This window comes from Trichoplusia ni, chromosome 5 (genome assembly GCF_003590095.1).
Source record: "Trichoplusia ni isolate ovarian cell line Hi5 chromosome 5, tn1, whole genome shotgun sequence".
NCBI classification, from domain to species: Eukaryota; Metazoa; Arthropoda; class Insecta; order Lepidoptera; family Noctuidae; genus Trichoplusia; species Trichoplusia ni.
The window spans coordinates 18,560,284-18,575,322 of record NC_039482.1 but is presented as its reverse complement, the minus strand read 5'-3'; the positions used below and the strand labels follow the sequence as shown (position 1 = coordinate 18,575,322).

At 33.0% G+C, this 15,039-nt stretch overlaps 1 protein-coding gene across 1 annotated transcript in view; it reads left to right on the top strand.

Moving 5' to 3' along the window:
• LOC113493833 (organic cation transporter protein-like) overlaps positions 1 to 15,039 on the top strand; it is a 28,221-nt gene that overhangs the window by 2,371 nt on the left and 10,811 nt on the right. The window lies entirely within an intron of this gene.

Genomic DNA, 15,039 nt, shown 5'->3' with positions numbered 1-15,039 from the left:
TAGGTCACTATTGTTCTTTTCTTTTGTAAGCGAACTTTTTCGTTGTACAATTTTGTCGATCGGAATGAACTTGTCTTTCCAATTATGTAAACTGGAAGAATAATTAAGGATATCAATAAATGTTTCTACCGTTCTACGTAAATTCTGATTACCTTTTTGGGAACACGATGTTATGGTACCTCTAGCTAATACATAGCGTAAGAAAGGAGCGATAATAGATGAAAACTTACTAAAAAATAAGATAAGTTATGCAGATTTAGTGACCATGATCAGTAGTGGAAAAAGTTCCATTTAAAAAAAAATCGTTCTAACTCAAAGTGATGGCTATTGTAGGATAGTCTGAAACGGCAATTACTGAGACCTATAAAAATAATTTAATTACGAAGAGATAGGTATAAACGTCAAATTAATGCCCGAGTCTGTAATTAATAGCTGAATGAACCCTGTGCTATAAATACTTATTCTAGAAGTTTTATGATTATAGCCGATTGCACGCAAGAACTTAGCAATATAACAGAAATAAATAGGGTAAATAGGGTATTTGAGAAAATAAAAAACAAACTATTTAGTCAGACTGACAGATTTCCAAAAAATACTGGATACGTATTTTTTCTTTTACTTTGTAAACAAATAAAGATAATACAGTGATTTGAAATCTTGTGTGACGTCACTTACTAGTACGCTTTTTACTAGTAAGTGATGTTTTTAGCCCCCACTATCGTACTTAAGTGCTTTTATCTTCCTTACTTTTTGATATTGTAGTACGATAAAAAATACGTATTTGCATTATATATTATAAGATGAAGTTAAATACCCTATTCGATGTACTAAAATACTATTGTATATTTTATCTTGCTTCGAAATTATCTCCATGTGCAGCGAATCCATTATTATTTGTCGACATTGTAGCTACATTGTCAGCGTTTACTGTTTCCATATTTCATTGTTTATCTGTTTAAACATTAATAAAACCCCGGATGATTTCTTTGTGATACAATTGAATGACATTCGTGTTACACAAGTGTTACTTTGATAAAGTATTTATCTGTTCGTATTAATATTACAAAGAAGGTAAGGTTTGTGACGCTGTAATTGGTGGTTTTATGAAATGGACCGATTAAAAATAAAAAGGCAAGATATTTTCCTTCTTTACTCAAAAAATATTTTTAGTGACAATGACAGTATTATAAATCTAGGTATAAATTCACGTAGGATGAGCGAGGTTTTCCTAACACAAGTATTTTGATAATTTTCTGAAAAGCCAAGGTAACTTACTTTCATTTTTTAACCTATTTATTTACCTATAATTACCTTATAAATACTGCCCTACTGGGCATGGTCGGCTAGTATGATGAATGTAATTTCTTTACTTCATCGTTTCATAGTTAGTCTTACTCTCCTTTGATAACCAAACGTCTTTGGCAAACCGCGTCCATTTAAACTGATTAGTTCTTCAGATAGTTTCGAGATGTTCAACTTGCATCTCATTACACTGCCCTTGGGACTGGACCAGTTTGATTCTGTTGGTAGCTGAAACTTTGGACTAATATAAATTTCTTATTAAAATCTCTTGGTAATCACCTAATTTGAATTTAATTTTTTCCTGCTAATAGTATTATAAGATCATAAATCTTTTTTATTGTGTCATTATATTACATTCCGGTTTCCGATAATTTAATAGTACTTGTGAACAAAAAGAAGTTAATCAGCTTAAAAAAATAAAGTATTTTTTTCTACCAATAACCTTTTTTAAATAAGCTAGTGATATGTTACTGTGATAAGCCATAATCGAAACAGAACGATAACATAATTTAATTTACAAACAGAAACTTTAAGTAATGTTCAAACTGTATAATATACAACAACATCTCAAAAACAGGATCATCGCATCAAAAGTGCTCATCATTATCAAATACATCTTTAGTCATCTTTACCTGCTATGCATTCCTCAAGGGGATTATCTTGGGCCCTTCCGTTGCGGCGTCGTAACTCTAGAACATTCAAGACACATCAAGGCCATCCCGTGGCTTTCGATGCAAGAGCGATAATAATGACAGTTTAACTACGCTTCTAACATCTATATTTACCTCAATTAAACAATAAAATGGTTTTTAGAAAGAGTTTTTATTGTAAATGCGTTTTGGATTCAACTATTGCATTCGACACGCTATATCGCGGTTTAAACGTCGAACTTTTATCGTTATTGTATTGTTTTTTTTTATTATTTATATTGCAGTCTTATCAATTGTGATTATATTATGTTTATTTAATTTTAAACAATCTTAGTCCTACATCAATTGGTACGAATTAATTAAGAATTGTTCAAAATACTTTAGAGTTTATTTAGAGACTTATTCAAGTATTTTATCAACAGAATGATCTTTTATTTATGGCACACACCAGCACAGAGGTCACAGAAATATAATATCAATTTGACCGAACAGTGATTGAACTAACGACCTTTATCGAAAAAGGTTAAATACTAAGTTATTTAGCTAATAAGATCGTCATTGCTTTAATAACTGTCTGTGTATACATCACGTTTATTATCATCAGAATTCATTGAATTATTTAATTCTTGAATTATTTTTGATATAAAAAAATATGCAAGTAAACATAATTTTCACAAAACATGGCTTAACGCAGATAGTGTAGTTATTCCTTTCGTGGCGGCCATTTATTTGCTTACTAAAAATGCATCAGTGCCAGTCAGAGTGAAAGAAACTCAGGAATGTTGCATGCGCTACAAAAACTCTGAGGAGTTAATTGCACAAATGAATACCACTGTAAACGGTATGTCTTATAGCTAATAAACACATCAAGCATGCTATAACTTATAAGACAGTAGAATTGTATATACTTAGTGATAGGAAGTATATAATAAATGATATTGAAAGCTAAAGTTTTCAAAATACTATTAACGCAACAGTTTACTCATGCATATTTAACGGGATTGCCAACCGATTTTCGAATTAATATACCCACCTAAGTAAGTTAAATAAAAAAAGTAGATACATGTAAAGAATGGGGAGAAAAAAAAAGGAAAATGAAAATAGCTGAAAAAAGGTCTTTATAATCTTAAAACATAAAATTTCCTGCCAGGAATAGATCTAAACGCGTTTTTTATGTTAAACAAAAAAATAGCAAGGCATATAATAATGAAACACAAGGAAGATCAATATCATAAAAAGTAATTACCACTAGATATTAATAGCATTCATCTTATAAGTGCAATAAAAAGCATCGACAATTATAACATGAAGATTAAGATAACAAAACCATTTCCTACACTATGAACTTTTAAGACGGGTCTTTTGCATGTGGAAGGGAGATGGAACGCTACATTGATGTAGTGCTATCACTTTTCAACAACACTAATAGTTTTATCTTAGAAGTTCACAGTATGAGGCTTGTTCTATTTTCCGAGACAAATTTATCTATTTATCAGTACAATTAGCATAATCTATGTTTATATCAGGTAACCTTAAAGATTAAGCATAGATTGTCTTTTATTGTGAGGATTAACTTCGACAAGCTTTGGTTGATATCAAATCTAAAATAAATGCTATTTTTGATTAAATACCCGTCTTTAAGATAGCATTATTGTTCACTATCGTGTAATGGCTAGGTTGGTTTTTTAAATGAAGTTTCCAAAATTTTAGTGAAAAAAATTGAATTGCGAATTATTAAAAAACGTTAAACTCGATAACACCGTTTCCTCAACAATATGAAATATACGCAGTTTATTATCTAAACTTCCTCGGTACGAAGCAACGATTGTTGGCACTCATATAAATTCATTTCTAAAGTCTCGACTAGAGATCTTTCAACAGCAATTTTCTCTATTCCAAACTTGGAGCAAACATTTGTGACACACACAAATGTTCTTCACATTCATCGAAAATCAAAACCTCCAATTCATTATGATCTGATTTCTATAAGCCTTTTCAAATTAGCATGATCTACAAATGTTTGTCAAATATTTAACGACAATGGATCATGACGAACTTGACGATTTTCGTTACATTTGTACTAAGGATGAAATGAAAGTTGCATAGGTTCAGCTATTGCGATTGCAATCGTAGTTGTATCCCATCCGTCGATCGACAAATCTTTGGCAACTGGCTAGTAATCTTGTTGAAAACTGGGTCAGCTAGCCGCGTCCGGCTTGTTTGATGGTTTGTGCGTCAGAATGGATCAGTCCAACATGTATAGGTATACACATAAAACACTACGGAAGATAATGACAAAGGTTAAGCAAAACTCAACAATAAACAAACTGTCGAATTGAAAGAAAGAATTTCAAAGAATCACGTGTCTAGCTTATACAATTTTGGGATGAAACATTAAAGTTAAAGTAGAAGCAACTATGTGGGCCAAATTTTTTTTAGATCTGTAGAGAATACGAACTAGATCATCCTCCTTCTCTCCTTCATCTTGTACTCAAGTATATTACTTTGTAGGCAATTGTAGGCACTCAGCATAAAACTATATGACCTTGTTAAATTTAAATAGCACTGATTGAGAAGCACTTCTGTGCAACACGATATTCTTATATAAAATCTATTAATGCTATTGAAATTTATGATAATTGTGACATAGGAACAAATGAATAGCGATATAGAATTAATCATCGAAGGTTTTGCAATTGTTTCGTCATTTGTGTCATGTGAGAGACCTTAAATGGCGGTATAATTTAGAATTCACGTTTTATCTATTAGCGTTACATGATTACTTTTATCAGATTTTACTGAAAATTGCGTGTTTGGAGGTAAAATAGTAAAACATTCAACATTATTTTGTTGAAATTTTGGTCATTTCTCAATGTTAGTAAGATAAAAATATTGCAATACATTTCTGGTTGCCATGGAAACGAGCAAACTCGAACGAACACCAAACAATTTACTGTACATCAACAGATGTATAAATTCGAAGAGATTTAAACAAACAGCACTTAATCGTAACTTGGCAAGTCAGCAAAAGCAAATAAAACATTAATAAGACTTTGTAATTGATATTCGCGTAAACACAGAGTTGTGAATGTTTTGATAACATTCACGCTTTAGTTCCTAAAGGGGTAGGCAGAAGGCCTTGGGAAGTTTTCTGAATGATTGAAATAGATGGGATTATGTAAATATTTACCAATATCCAACGTATCCATTTCCACAATTATATTTTACTTTAAGACTTCGTGGTAGACCCCCAGATCCTTGACACCTTCTTTATTGAGGAAAATTGTTATAATCTGAGAAATAAGAATAGATTTATGACTACGAGGTTGACCTTCTTGATCTTTTTTGCGAAGTGTTTATTTATAGTCTTAATAATTAACATTACTATTATCTATTCTATTCTTCTCAATTGTTTGTCGTTCTAAAAATAAATATTAAATTAAAGATTTTCTTACTTTTAGTACCAAGACAAAATCGTTTTTAGCACTGTGTATCGGGAGTCTCTGAAAATGACTTGAATGCTTCAGAAACATCCCAAGAAATAAGCATTTAATATCTTAGCATAAACTCAACCAAATATCTTTTAGGTTTTAAAATAATTTCTAACTTATTTCTGAATCTAATGTAAGAATGTTGTAGCAGCTTCGCAATAACGTTAAGATGATCATTAAGCCACCTCACGCCGCGAAGTCAACGGCCTAATGATCACCTTGCTTTTTGCGTTAACAATCGTTCTTATTCACATTCAGATAATTTTGTAAGAGTAATTACAATAGAACCTTTAATTATCGCACGTCAAGCCATTACAGTGGTTTTAGGTAATTTTAAACTTGGGAATTTACAATCAATGGTAGGCAATTCAAGTTTGAAATGATCTCTTAAACCCTAGATATACCTATATCCTAGAAGGGTCATGATGAGACATTTTCAGAGCTATCATGATCTGCGAAGGATGACTGGCAGGAGTAGAAGAGTAGGAGAATTTTGGAGGCCTGTGTTCAGCAGTGGACGAACATGATGATGATGATGAATTTATAAACTATTAAAAATAGTTGTAAATTGTTCCCCTGGCAGACTACAACCAAGCACTGCATATTTGACACCAGTTGAACTATAAGTCCGATTAACCGCCATCTATTTATACTCATGCACCTTGGCTATCTTACTTAGCAATTACATATCTCAATCAGATGACAATAATTATTATAAAGACTTCAAGAGTAACGACGTTATCTCGCGACCCCGCTGCCACTTCAGATCATGTTTAAGGACTCCAGTTTTGTCCAAAACTATATGGACTATCCCGAAAATACGCGTGATCAATGTTGATTAAATAAATGCATGTATAGCCTAGTGGTAAGGTCGCCAAAACTACGGTGTGCGACGTGTCGCGGGTTCGCTCCCGCGTGGGACAAGCATTTGTGTGATCCGCGAATGCTTGTTCTGAGTCTGGGTGTCTTTGTGCATGTGCATTTTGCAAGGATTTGTATGTTTGTGAAAACCCAACCCAAGAATTAAATTCCTAATTGCGGCACTCGTTTTTCGCTAAAGATAAAAAAAATAATTAAGCGAAACAATATCGTATTTAAAGAAATTGTTATCTGTTTGGACTTTAGACTTTGAACCGCTAATAAATGAATGATTTATGCCTTGAATGAAACCATGCCAACCGTTTCCATTTTATTACCATCTAATCCCTCTAAAAGTAGGATGCAGGCACGTTTGAACGCATCATTGGGACTTTTCAATGTCAGAGTATTTTTAACTTTACTGTTATTTCAGAATCACACTGTAACTACGATTAAGGCTTTCTTTAGAGTTTTCCTCTTATGACTAAAATTACCCTAATATTCCTTTAGAATCAGAATACTTTATTTATAAAACAGGAAATTTACATACAGATGTTAGGAGGTATTATTTGTGCACTATGTCTTGCCGTGAAGGGGTACAATATTATTTAGACAAAATTAAAAAAAGTATCATTGAATTAAAACATCATATTTAAAAAAACTACATTAAACTGTACAACTCTTTAAAGCCTTTGTCTAACCTTTGCTCAAATTAGGTCTGAAAAGGCAAGTTTTCGTTTTCACTTGCTCTCTATTTAATTAAAACGATATCACTAAAAATACCAATACCTCATCTACCTCTATGCTTGCATTTCATTCATCAATATATGCCCCACCAATCAACAACAAATAGCAACCTGTCCGTCCGATACTTGCTCACTATTCCGTCCACGTTTCGATTAAAGAAACCACTGTCCAATCAGAACCAGCTACTGTCCGGGCACATAATAATCACCAGTTTTATTGCCCCGATAGTTTCAATCTGTCAGCCCTTTGTGCGTTAACGAACTGATTTCATAATATCAAGTTCAATAACATGAATACAGATAAGTGCATGTGTATCTGTAGATATATTTGTATAGATATGAGAGTATGATAATATTATGATAGTAATGCGCGATGTATAGTTGTGACATGGTGCGATGGCACGTGCTTTTTTATGATGTCGCGTTTGTTAGAATTTGAGATAATCAGTCATGTTTCACTCGGACTATACGTTTTTAGTTTGGCTTAAAAAAATATTGTGTAAATAAGATTAAAAAATGTGCGGACTTTTGTGAGCAAGAAAGTCATCCGAGGTAGAATTGGTCTAAATCAGTCTTTGTATTATTGTAATAATACATCTTGATGATACATTATTTTTTTCGAATATGCTTTATAATAAGTAATATTTTTTTAAAACAAAAAATATTCTATTTCAAAAAACTAGTATTGCAAAAAGTAGTTATAAAAAGGCTGCTATTTCAGATTAAAAGCTAACTTTCTGAGTTAAAAAACAAAAAGAAATACCGACGAATTGAGAACCTCTCGTATAACCACGCGCATCCAAATATAACTACTTATTTAAAATCCGATGCCTCCCCGACTATATTGTAGAAAATAATATTAGGTCAAATAAAAGAAATGCTACATTTCTTTACCTACAACTCTAGTTATTCTTCCCATTATCTTATCGCATAAGCTTAAATATATTCGAAATCAAATACTTTTATCGTAAAATTTGTTGTATCTTGGAATATATAAATGTAGCCTTGTCCTGAGTGCCCTATATTGCTTCACAACAAACAATGTTCTATTACTCCACTTAGTTCATTCAAGTGTTATCGTCTAACTTGTATTGAGACTGAAATAGCTGAAGGTATACTCGGATGGATTGATCACATTGTTCTGTATATTGAGAATCTAAGGCTTTGAGGCTAAATTGTTTTTAACTTTTATTCTCAGGGAAATGTTAATTCCATCGAGGTTATAAAAACCATGTAAAAATTGCTGTATTTTGTATGCTATTTGGCATACAAAAATTTATTATATATGAGAGACTTAAACTAATTAATTTTATGCTTATAAGGCGGGGGTAATTTTATGTTCACAAACATTCAAGTAGCACAAAAACACTCATACACAGAACAGCATTCGTGGATCACAATAATGCTTGTGTTAAGCGGGGATCGAACCCACGGCACTTCGTGCAAATTCAATTCAACGTGGTGGTGGTGCTTATACAAATAACACCTATCAGGTATAACTCAGGATCATAATTTTTAACATCATCCAGAATAGAAGTATTCAATAATCAATAAGAGCTAAACAAAAGAATTGATCCATTTAAATCGATAACTTGACTGTTGTTCTACAGATAGAAACGTCGAGGTTGGAAGAAGCCGCATTTACTTGTGGTTCTGTTTAATTCTATGTTCGTGATGGCAATTGTTTTTTAATAACATTGCCTTCCTTGTCCACTTTTATATGCACGAATTTTATGAAAGGGTAACTTGAAAACAGAATGATCTATTTCGAATAAGGAGGTTGAAGTTGAAATTACATGTGCCTAAATCGAGGGTAAAGATTTTGCTCCTTGTGAGTAAGTTGCTCTATTTCTTCCACTAAAACGTCTAGGATAAAAGTGGTGAAGAGCGCTGTGAGTGGATTAAGGGTTCTATTGACTTTATTAACGTTAAATGGATGCTGTTTATAAGAAGAGACTTTAAAATCTCTAAATAAAATATTCATTTGACATGTACCCACATTTTTGTCACCTACAGAACGAAGTATTTTCGTGGATTAAGTCAAAAATAAACGTCAAAGTTTAAAATTTCAATCTACAAAACCCTTTTCGAAATGCAATGAATAGGAGAGCAATATATATTCCGTTGTCGTCCAGTGATGCAACAATAAATTAGTATCTACTTTTAATTCTTCGATCGGTTTCGAATTCCGCCAATGAATCCGTTTCAATTGTCCGCTCGACTTTTACCGTTAAATTGGCGTGAAGCCAGAGGGTCTACCAAGATCTCTCCAAATAACATTTTTGCGGGTGTGGGAGAGGGATGTCGCTCTACACTGTGTACTGCGCTTTCTCGCTCACACAACTGCAAGACTTACTTTCAAAGAAGATGGTATCCCCCAAAGCCCTGTTTCTGCTTAATCCTTATTTTAATCAGCGTAACAATGTTAAAAACTTGATACATTTTAAGTTTATGAGCTTTCAAGTTTTTTACAGTTCGTTTTTCGACTTTTACTTTTTGAACGGTGTTTATTTTCGTTCACTTATTGAATGGAGGTTTACTCCTGTGGTATGCTATGAACATCTGGCAGAATAGACTTCTTGCCTTAGCCTTCAGTCTTCACGAAGATATTCAAGTGTATTTGCGTCTTGATCGAATTGCTTTGGTTACTAACTCGCTTGTGTATTGGAATGCGCTTTGTTAGGTAGTTTGTTGGGATAGGTCGTTGTTACATACCGACATTCTAAATTCATTTACTTGTAGAGATCCTATTAAGAGGATGTAAGGAGAGGTTAAATATAAATCTTTATTAATCATTAGGATTTAGATATTTTTTTCTTTTTTTGGGTTCCGTAAAAAAATGGTAAAAACGGAATCCCATTACTGAGGTTCCGTCTTTCTATCCGTCAATCTGTCATAAGCTGTATCACGAGCCGTAATAGCAATTTTTTTGTCTTTAGCCTATGCACCAAAATCTACTTCAATTGACTTAAAAGACTTGAGTTCCTTTAGTCACACGCAATTACGCACTGTACTGCCAATTCTCCAAGGCTGGCAGTTGTGACATACACCTACCTACTGACAACCGTGGGAGAGGGATGGAGCTCTACTTGGCGTAAAGCGATGTCTCCCTTCCACGATACTTAATACAATTTTGATTGTCTAACTTTTTTGTGAGAGTTATTTGTTTTTTCAGACAGTAAATCCCATTATTTACGAATTCCATTGTTGAAAACCAACATGTTTGGAGATAATTACGCTGTTTCGATTACGTAACATAATGATCACGGCAGTGAAGTAAATTGCATTCACGGGGCACAACTGTATTATAATAATCGGGTTTTACATAATTTCGGTTGAAAATGAAGAATTATGTGCTATTAAGTGTTTTTATTTAAATACTATCTTGATTTATGATTCTCAGCGGTTAACACGAGGCACGTTTAAGTTTATTTTTATAAAGAAAAAAGTGTCACTTGTTTTGGTTGCTTCAAATCTTGTATTGTGTTGACATATTGTTTAAGAGAATAATCCTTTTTACACGACTACATATTTCCATGAAAACGTTAAATTATCGTAGGTCACGTATGACCGAAGTACGGTAAACACAATGTTACAATTGTAGAACAGAGACAAGGGTTTATATCGAGTACTACTTTACTGGTTCAAAGAAAAACACTCAAAACATATTACTTTTGTGTATTTTTCGACATCTACGGTAAATCCCGCGACAATTTATCATCATGGGCAAAATCGGTATAAATTCGATATCGATCGAGAAAATCGATATTCAGGAGGCAAACCGCTAGCGTAGAAGAAATATTCTATTGAGCTACTGAAAAGGAAGACTAAAACAAGCTGGTCGCAACATTCGCTAAGAAGAAGAAGAGGAAAAAGTCACTGATGTATTTAGTATTTTATCACTAACTCACTGTGCAAGAGAGATGCCGTTCTAGAGCGTGTAGCGCACCCTCTCGCTTTATCTAAAGAGTTCATAGAACTATCTATACTGTCAGTATAAAATACACATTGCTCATCGCACACACAACGTAATGTCATTTGACACCAAGCGGCCTTGGGTGGCGGAGTTTACAAGGAATCGCGCTCCAGTGCGCTTTACAAGTGCTCAAGAATAATGACTGACAAAGTGTGGAACCATTGAGCGGAGTGTACACAAAGTATTGTCGAACAAATGAACATTGAATGTTGTTTATATTTTGATACAATATATGTCAGACAATAATATACTCGCACACTGAACATAATTAATATTCTACATTTTATTTTAATGCAAATCTCCATGTTTGCGAGGATTTTGGTTATGCGACTAAAACTATATTGATTTGAATCATCTCTTTAGTTTTATGATAACTTTTAGTGAAAACATTGCAGACAAACTTGACAATTGTAACAAAAGAAGGAACTTTGATATGAGCGAAGATGCTTACTGCTACAAGATTAGCATCGTTTTAACGGAGTCCAATCATTTGAAAGCGCTGCAATAAGCTATGTAGTTTAATTGTATAAACGTATCAAACATACAAATATAGTTACTTAATCATCATAAATCCACTTTTAAAACAATATTGCACTTAGATTAGATTAGAATATTCTTCATTGTACACCATGGAATTACAACAGTGATTCTTAATACATACAATGTTAGGGTGCACTCAATTAGTATAATATTTAAGTAAATACGGCATAAACAGATTTGTTTACCATAGCAACAGAGGTCGAAATCCGACTCTACATTCTATGAGTCACGACCCTAGTGGTTATTAAAGTCAATCCCATTCATAAATTAAAAGGTCAATTAGTGTATCGAGCACCGGCTAATCGCCTTAATTACCAATTGGACGATTAATTTATACAATTAAGATACGAGATCTCAAGTGTGTGGTGCAGGGAGTAATTGGTGGAAGTACCAAGGGATAAAGTAGTTACGGTATACTGAAGAGCTAAATTTTATTAATTCGGTGGGTCGTCGATGACTCAACCTATTTGGTTTCTTAACCCCCTTCTGTGGGCTTAAAAACGAATGCTTACACTAAATATTACTTTTACTGCTTTAAATTAAATATCACAACAAAAACCAAGAGCGTCTAATGACGGAAAGGTCATACAACTGATAAATGTATAGCTATAGATCTAAATAGAATAATACTCGGTGGCAATATTCTAACATTTTTTTTTGTTAATAGCCAGTACGCTTACAAAGACAAGTAGCTCTTATAAATAATTTTAGTAATAAAGGTAAATTAAAATTATAGTATAATTTTTTTATTTCTGTTTCTCTTTAAACAATTTTCTTTCTTTACTTAAGTCTATAATTAAGTATCGTGATTACAATTATTTACGCCATATTAAGCATACTTCAGACTTCCTTAAATTAAAAAGGTTTATTCAATTAATGTTCCACAACCATGTATCAATAAATTTGTATTTAAATTGATTAAAAATAGAATACTAACTGTAAGGTATAAACTATCTGAATACCAAGATTCGTCTAAATCCGTTCAGTGGTTTTTGCGTGGAAGAGAAACAAACATCCACATAAAAACTAAAGCGGTGCTCCCACAGTCTAACCACTGAACTTTGTGGGATATTGTATTAAATTCAATAAATAATAATAATAATCCATACATCCACTTTCGCGTTTATAGTATACGTGATAATAGTGTGTAAATATGTCTCTATGTGATCATTATTCTACACATAATTATCCTTATAATTAAGTCAGGCCAGTAAGAGCCAAACTAATATGTTGATTATGTGAATCACTTTAGCATTAGTATTCTTTGAACATATTATATACGTGGGATACATACTAGGAAACTACCCACATGTGTGTATTACTTAGCTTAATAGAAGCATAATAATTAACTTTAATCCCGGTGTTAATAATAGACGAAAGATGACGATGTTAATAATAAACGATTATTTTTAGGGTTCCAAACATTAGGGGTATGAACGGAACCTTTTTACTGAGGTACTGCTGTCTGTCCGTACGTCTGTTCGTCCGTCCGTTCAAAGTAAAACTTAAATTCCAAAAAAACATTACACTCAGATGAATTTTAAGAAAATCTGGTAAAATAATATAAAAGTAAGAAAATGCATTCTGACAGCAATGTATATGAGATGTAGGTATCGGCAACCTAAACCTGAAATCGGTGTAAGCCCGCGCTGAATCTCGGTCAGATTTAGTTGAATCCAAGCGATTTTCTCTCTAAACGTGATATCGACAACTCTCTGTGAACAAGAGTGGTGACTGATTTTCCTTTGTATTTACTTCTGCATTTTTCAAGTATGAATATAGCATGAATAATATACCTATTGTTTTAATTCGGTATTTTATTTTTCTTTTTAAACGACCCCAGCAATATGGAACTTCTTGAGTCTAGGGGGTTTCACGAACTTTCGAAACATGCATTGTGGATCTCACAACGCTTGTTTTACTCGGGGAACGAACCCAGTGGGTTTGGCTTGTTACAACTAGATTAAGGTGTTAAAATACCCGTAATATTTCTTATTACTAATATTTCTATCAGTCCGAATAATGTAATGGTTGTAACATCAATAAAAATGCTTCTATATATACTTTAAATATAATATTTGCGACTAATTAAATAGAAATATTGCAATGTACTTTAAAGCAAATAAAAGATATTAAAGTATACTCGGCAAAGAACGAAAAGGATTAAGTGGTGAACAGGGTTCGAAAAATTTCAGCACACGTCCCTTCTTACTGCCGTGTGATTTCGGATAATAATAATCAAAATGTATTATTTAATCTAAAATTAATTCGATGCATTGAATCGATTTTGAAATGTTCCAGCATAAAATCGATTTCACTATAAATTGTATCAGTAACGTGTTTAACGCGCATGTCATGTTGTAAATGGAAAGACAGCGTGCTGCTGGGGAGTTTGTTGCGCCGTTTCTTCTCTCACAGCAAAAGCACTTAGGAAGCGGTGACGGGTGGGCAAAACTGGGTGCTGTCAATGTAATTTGACCTTCAAAAAGTGCTACTTAGTAGCCTAATTTGAATAAATGACTTTTGATTTTGATTTTGATTTTGTCACTTTCTGCTCAATTCTACAAACGGTCAAAAGAATCTTTAAACGGGAAAGAATAACATAACTAATTAATAGATTTTAAAAATCTAATAACCCACGTTTTTAAATGTCCATTAAAATTTTATCAAAATTGGTCCAGCCTTTTTATAGTTGTAAATTGCATTGTCATTGGGTTTGAAAAATTTAGCCTGCTAGCTTCTCGGGAAGTGCCTTAAAATTTACTTGCAAAAATCCAACCGGAACGAGACACAAAGAAACATTTCTATATTAGGCTATTATTCCCTAGAAGTACAAATACAAATTCATATCGTTCATAAGTACTCTGTCTCTTTTTAACCCCTTTGACTAGTAGAGACGGCATGAGACAAGTTTAACAGCTGTCGCTGTTATAAACGTACACGCACTGTCCACATGATTCTATTCCAAGCGGCGCGCCTAGGACTGTGTTTAGCGACGCTTAGCCGATTGTAATTTGTTATCATCACACTTCAAATTTCCTTTCTAATCGATTCAATTAAGGTTAAGTTTGGAAATTCGATTTGGTATCGATTGTTTTATCTACAGGTCCATTTTTTATGAATAAAGTTTGAATGTGGGTTACACCGATTTTACTCTAATGATGTTATAATACCAGCTTATAAAAGTCACACTTCTGGGAACAGGATCCTTCCCGTAGAGGGTAGGGGTAAGCATTTATCTACGGGATACTATGGGTTAGCCAATTTATGCAAATTTTTGGATTTCTTTGGACTCGGTCACCATTAATAAGTATAGTTAGTGGCTTTGGAAAGTACATTTAACTTTAAAAAAGTCACTTTGATATTTTGCCTTGGGACAGAACTTGCACTTCGTGCATATAAATTCATAGATAAAACCGCACAGCGATATACCAATAAGTTTATCAAATAAACTGGTGATAATTTTCTACACTACA